The 6,331-nt window shown below is 44.9% G+C and overlaps 1 long non-coding RNA gene across 1 annotated transcript in view; it reads right to left on the bottom strand.

Annotated features, from left to right (window-relative positions):
* Positions 1 to 4,750: 4,750 nt before the first annotated feature.
* Positions 4,751 to 6,331, bottom strand: part of LOC126457479 (uncharacterized) — a 42,736-nt gene continuing 41,155 nt past the window's right edge. Inside the window, exon 4 of the long non-coding RNA XR_007585475.1 lies at positions 4,751 to 4,883. This is a non-coding gene — a long non-coding RNA (uncharacterized LOC126457479). The remainder of the gene's footprint in view (positions 4,884 to 6,331) is intronic.

The following is a 6,331-nucleotide window of genomic DNA, read 5'->3' as shown; positions in this document are numbered from 1 at the left end:
CACAACAGTAATCTAGACTTACACTCACTCGGAGCCCTTCCTATCATACTTTACATGGTCGATCTGTCGCATACATAACTTATCTTTACTGATGGGTAATTTATTTCCTCCCATCCTGCAGGGCCGTTGATGAGTCCTTCCTGCTTTTACCAAGAAGTGTCTTCCTCCTCAAACTGCCCCTTATGTTTCAATTTCGACGGAAGTATTCCTACGCAAAAGTTCCAGAACATTCGAGACGCCTGCTTTTCCCTTCTCTGCAACGTGGCTTCCCCTACTGCAGCGGACTGACATCTCCCGCGGCCGAGCTTCGTCACCTGGCGAGACAGTGGTCGGTCGAACATGGTTGTTGCTCCCCTGTCCGAACTCTGATGAGTTCAATTAAAAATCGCTTAACACTCGAACCACACTTAGGATGTAGGCAAGGGTAGCGCAAATAATGTGCAAACTTCCAATGACATATTCTGAAATCGGTTGTACAATAAGTTACACCGTTACTTAATTTAGTCGATGACTTACATTGGCTTAGGGCTTGATGGGGGAAATAACTTGGTAGTGACGTGTCTCACATGTCAACGGTTTTAGTTCCCTATTACGCTCCTAAACTTCTTCATCCACAACGTAATAGCGTTCCCATCATAACGTTAGCACTGGAACATGTTTGAAACGTAACAACAACATTTCACACTTACAAAATTTACAATGCACGTTCATGTTCATCAATATGCTATACAAATTTTATTTTGATTCGCTAAAAACTGTACCTCACATTTTTACTGATTGTACTGAATATGAGTATATTGATCATTTCTATTTTGTAAAAGAAATATCGTAAAAGTTAGCCTGAAGATTATACGTACATACTGTGCCTCTTCTACAATGAGGGGACAAAAGGCATAGGACACCTAATATCGTGTCAAACCTCCTTTTTCCGGAGCAGTGCAACAACTCGACGTGGTATGGACACAACAAGTCGTTGGAAACAGCCTGCTGCCTCTGTACCCGTCCATAATTGCGTAGCTGTTGGCTGTGCAGTATGTTGTACACGAGCTGAACTCTCGATTAGGTTCCATAAATATTTGGTGGGATTCATGTCGTGCGATGTGGGTGGCCAAACCATTGTCCAGAATGTTCTTCAAGCCAATCACGAACAGCTGTGGCCCGGTAACATCTTCGGAAACATGAAGTCCATGAATGGTGGCAAATGGTTTACAGGTAGCCGAACATAACCATTTCCAGTCAATGATCGGTTCAGATGGGCCAGAAGACCCAGTCTAATCCACGTAAATACATCTCACACCATTATGGAGGCACCACCGGATTGCAGAGTGTCTTGTTCATAACTTGGGTACATGGCTTCGTATGGTCAGCGCCACACTCGAACCTTACCATCTGTTCTTACCAACCGAAATCGGGGCCACGGTTTTCCCGTCGACAAGGCTCCAGTCGATATGGTCACCAGTCGAGAAGAGACACTCCAGGCGATTCGTGCTGTTAGCGAAAGTGCTCGCGTCGGTCGTCTGCTGCCATAGCCTTATACCTAATTTCTCCGCACCGTCGTAACGGGTACGCTCATCGTACGTCACACTTTGATTTCTACGGCCACTTCACGCAGCGTTGCTTGTCTTTTAGCACTGGCAACATTACACAAACGCCGCTGCTGTCGATCGTTAAGTGAAGGTCGTCGGCAACTGCGTTGTCCATGGTGCGACATAGTGCCTGTAATTCGGTATTCTCGGCACACTCTTCTCTAACGATTCCTGAAATGGAATGTGGTGTCACCGCCAGACACCACACTTGCTAGGTGGTAGCCTTTAAATCGGCCGCGGTCCGTTAGTATACGTCGGACCCGCGTGTCGCCACTATCAGTGATTGCAGACCGAGCGCCACCACACGGCAGGTCTAGAGAGACTTCCTAGCACTCGCCCCAGTTGGACAGCCAACTTTGCTAGCGATGGTTCACTGACAAATTACGCTCTCATTTGCCGAGACGATAGTTAGCATAGCCTTCAGCTACGTCATTTGCTACGACCTAGCAAGGCGCCATTATCATTTGCTATTTATCTTGTGATGCATGTACTGTCAGACCGATGTTCACCAATTATGGATTAAAGTTAAGTATTCCAGAAGCTACGTTCCTTTTTTGCTAGTCTCTATTCCTTTAACTGTTCCAGACCTCACGCCAGCCTGCGTGAGCTTAAACGCGTGCCTTTCGGCTTCCTCTCATAGTGGCTTGGCTGTCTTGCCAAGTCACAACATGGAATATCCCGTGCCTCCAGCTCCAACTACCGTTCCACGTTGCGAAGTCAATTAAATCCCGTCGTGCGGCCATAATCACGTAGGAAACTTTTTCACACGAATCATCTGACTCCTTTCATACCTTATGTACGCGACAATACCGCTATCTGTATATGTTCATTTCACTCTCTCATGACTTTTGTCACCTTAGTGTTTGATCTTATCAGTCCCTGACGGAAAAACCGTCATGACTTCAAATCGGAAGCTGCTCTGGAAGCAAAACTGACAAATCGCCAAGAATGTAACGATAATGAGAAAAGGAGAGCATGCAAATCTCGCTTCGTGGTACCGATGACTAAAATAGAAACAATCCGGTGGAAATGATATATTTTGGACCGCAAATGTATTCCTGTTCACACTATACGTGGCGTGCATTGAACTGTTTGAGAATGCTGCAGTTTTTTGAAAGAAGCTAATAACTAGTCATATAAAACTATAAATGAGAAAGGGCATCCTTTCACTTAGTTTTGTACAGGGAGATCAGCATTTTATTTCTTATTTTAAAAGGTGTAAAATGTGTCAATTCGTAACGTGACGACATAAATCTCGGGAGAACAGCCTGGTATGAGTGTGCATAGGACACAAGGTTTCGGCAATCGACCACGTTGCCATCATCAGGTGCGCCGATGTACTGACGGGCGGTGGGCCGGCGCCACGCATATATAGAACAATCCCCCTCCCACTCCTCTTCGGTGCGGTCCGCGCCTCGCGCGCGGTCCCGGTACACCATTCGTTCTCCCGCCGTCTGGGCGCTGCGCCCTAGGTCATCTCTTTCAGCAGGGTCTGCCGGCACCGCTCACGTTATTCTTCCCTCCTCCCCCGAAGTCGGTACACTCTGGTATATATCCTGTTTCCTCTTAATCCGAGTGATCGCGGGTTCCCACGCCTTGCTAAGGATGTAACCGCTGTCACGATTTAGTTGTGGCTCCCTTACTCTGGTCTCTATGGCTTCTTTGATGACACAGTCCCAGTATTTGGAAGCCTGTGTCAGGAGTTTGGTTTGGTCATAATCCATGCTCTTTACGTAACATGTGCCCAACATCAAGTGAAAACCATCTTCCGTTCTCCAAGCAAAACCAAGAGCCTTCTTGGTAGTGTCGAGGACAATCTTGGTCTACGTAAATCAGGGGTTTATCAGATACCTTGCCAATGCGGTAGTGTATACAGAGGGCAGCCAATTCGTACCATTGAGGACCGATGCCGAGAACATCAACGCCCGCATCTCGTGGTCGTGCGGTAGCGTTCTCGCTTCCCACGCCCGGGTTCCCGGGTTCGATTCGCGGCGGGGTCAGGGATTTTCTCTGCCTCGTGATGGCTGGGTGTTGTGTGCTGTCCTTAGGTTAGTTAGGTTTAAGTAGTTCTAAGTTCTAGGGGACTGATGACCATAGATGTTAAGTCCCATAGTGCTCAGAGCCATTTGAACCATTTTTTGAGAACATCAACAGTACACTAGACTGCAACAGCCCAGTAAGTCGGAAATCGCTGAGCATTGCCTGTCGGATCTCCACAGCATGGATTATGACCAAACCAAAGTCCTGACACAGACTTCCAAATACTGGGACTGTGTCATCAAACAAGCCATAGAGATCAGAGTAAGGGGGCCACAACTAAATCGTGACAGCGGTTACATCCTTAGCAAGGCGTGGGAACCCGCGAGCATCCGGATTAAGAGGAAAAAGGATATTTATCAGAGTGTACCGACTTCGGGGGAGGAGGGAAGAATAATGAGAGCGGTGCCGGCAGACTCTGCTGAACGAGATGACCTAGGACGCAGCGCCCAGACGACGGGAGAACGGACGCTGTACCTGGACCTTGCGCGGGACGCGGACCGCACCGACTCGTAGGAAGCGCCTGAGGGAGGATTGGGAGGGGGATTGCCCTATATACATGGCGCCGGTCCACCGCCGGTCAGTACATCAGCGCACCTGATGATGGCAACGTGGTTAATTGCCGAAATATTGTGTCCTATGCACACTCATACCAGGCTGCTCACCCGAGATTTATTTCGTCATAAAATACGCCTGGAGAAATTGAAGAATCAAAATTCGTAACGTGTAAGTGAGTTCGTAAACCCTGTGAACTTCACCTACTATAGAATTCTTCCTTATTTCTTGTCTATTGCTCTGAATGTGCTGTTTATGAAAATCTCAGTTGTCGACTAAAATTACAATGTTTGGATTAACGGATTGCGGCCACAGTAAAATATAAATTAACGTAATACCTCATGCTTCACACGCATCACAGTTGCATTCATTGATAAACATATTACGTTATGACTATAATTTCAAAATAATTATTTCTATGTTTGTCACTGATGAGAATCAATTTCCATTTGTGAGTGAAGCAAGGCTGAGCTCTCAGTTCCTAAGTAGCTAGGTTTATTGATTTACTTTTGTAACAATACAACAACAAAAGCAAAATTGTGTGTTTTTAATTACATATTTTTATTGCATTTTTGTTTTCTTGTTTCACTTTATTTATTTTCTCTTATCTTTACTGAGGCAGTGAGACGATTTAGTCCTGTTTCCATGTGCTCCAGCCGATGATGTTCATACGTCTCTTGCCTTTCTTCCTTTTCTTCGAGTCACCTGCAAATAAAAACTTTCACGCTACAGTTGAGGTAAATGGTCAAATAATCAGGTAATAATGCATGTATAAAAGGCCAAAGCCATTTTCACAGTCCCCACAAATATGTACCTTTCTGTACAGTAGTTACTTTCAATTTATGTAGCGCTGATTTTCCAAATTTTTCCCGGCATCCTATGTTTCATAATATAAAATAACACTGTATTATCCAATAATAATGGAAAGTAGAACTGTGCAGATTCAGAAGAATGAAAAGCAAGATTACAGTGACGCCAACATAAGGGGCCATAATTTAATAATTGAACATAAGGAAATAAGCGAATTTACTGAAGGTATACAAGAAGACAATCTCAAATAGAACTGGACAAGTACTAAACAAGAGGTAAGATTTTCAAGCAAAGGATAATAATAATACGAAATAATATGGTGACTTACACTATGCTGTTTGTAAACCTAGACGACTTTAGAAGATATAATGGAAATTTTATTAGTGCTATGATTTGAAACAACTATAACATGGGGGCACACATATCTTATGGGGGCGGACATCTTGTTTCATTAGTTAAGGTCGTAGCGAATGTACTGTCTACCAACAGAGAGAAGGCACGTAGAGCCTGTTCTGAATCGGAGTGATAATGTTGTGGAACAATGTAATCATGACGGTGGTACCGTATACTATTGATTCCCAGCGACCAAGAAGGTTGTTTTAATACTTTTAAAGACTACTTTCAATTAAAAGCAGGGGATGAGAGTCGTAACGCGGAGAAGTGGTATATAGGGATGCGAATTCCGATTTCTATAATCAGTCACTGTTAAAATCTCGTTCGGTGGCGAGGAGAAGTGTTGTCAACCGTGTGTAGCCCTTCTACCTATTCGGGCCTGTCAATAAACACGAACTGCACGCGCTCAGTATTTCAGCTCTGCTAGAGTCTCACTGGAGCATTACGTGTGAACTGCGTCGACAGCTGTTTAAAGAGGAGGAAATGAACGACGAGGAGCTTTTCGAAGCGCGCATTGTTTATTAAGAGAAACCAGGCACTGCATTGTCTGTATGTGGGTCGCCCTATGGCTCATACTGTTGAAATGGCTTGCACCTCAGGGGCAGCTAAGAAAATCTGACAAGAGGATTGAAAAAATGTTTTCGTATACAGCAAAAAGCTGGAAGGCATAAACAAATGTCAGTTGACCAATGGATCCATGTCCCCCAGCTGGCTCATCTGGGATATTGTGCTTCGATGGTGGAGGCATGTTAGGTACTCGAGAGGCTCTCCAGAGTCATGAGTTGTCAAGTGGGAGACCATTATTGGTCGCTACTTAGGAATAAACGCGTTACTTCTTTACGTGCACAGCCCCGCACGATTATTCCATGAGACAAATATTGATAATATTGCCAAATGAACCGACACACTTGTCTTTACGACAGCACGGTAATAACGATAGGGTAAAAAAA

This window comes from Schistocerca serialis, chromosome 2 (genome assembly GCF_023864345.2).
Source record: "Schistocerca serialis cubense isolate TAMUIC-IGC-003099 chromosome 2, iqSchSeri2.2, whole genome shotgun sequence".
NCBI classification, from domain to species: domain Eukaryota; kingdom Metazoa; phylum Arthropoda; class Insecta; order Orthoptera; family Acrididae; genus Schistocerca; species Schistocerca serialis.
Note: the sequence above shows the minus strand (reverse complement) of the source record. Positions and strands in the feature narration are given on the sequence as shown.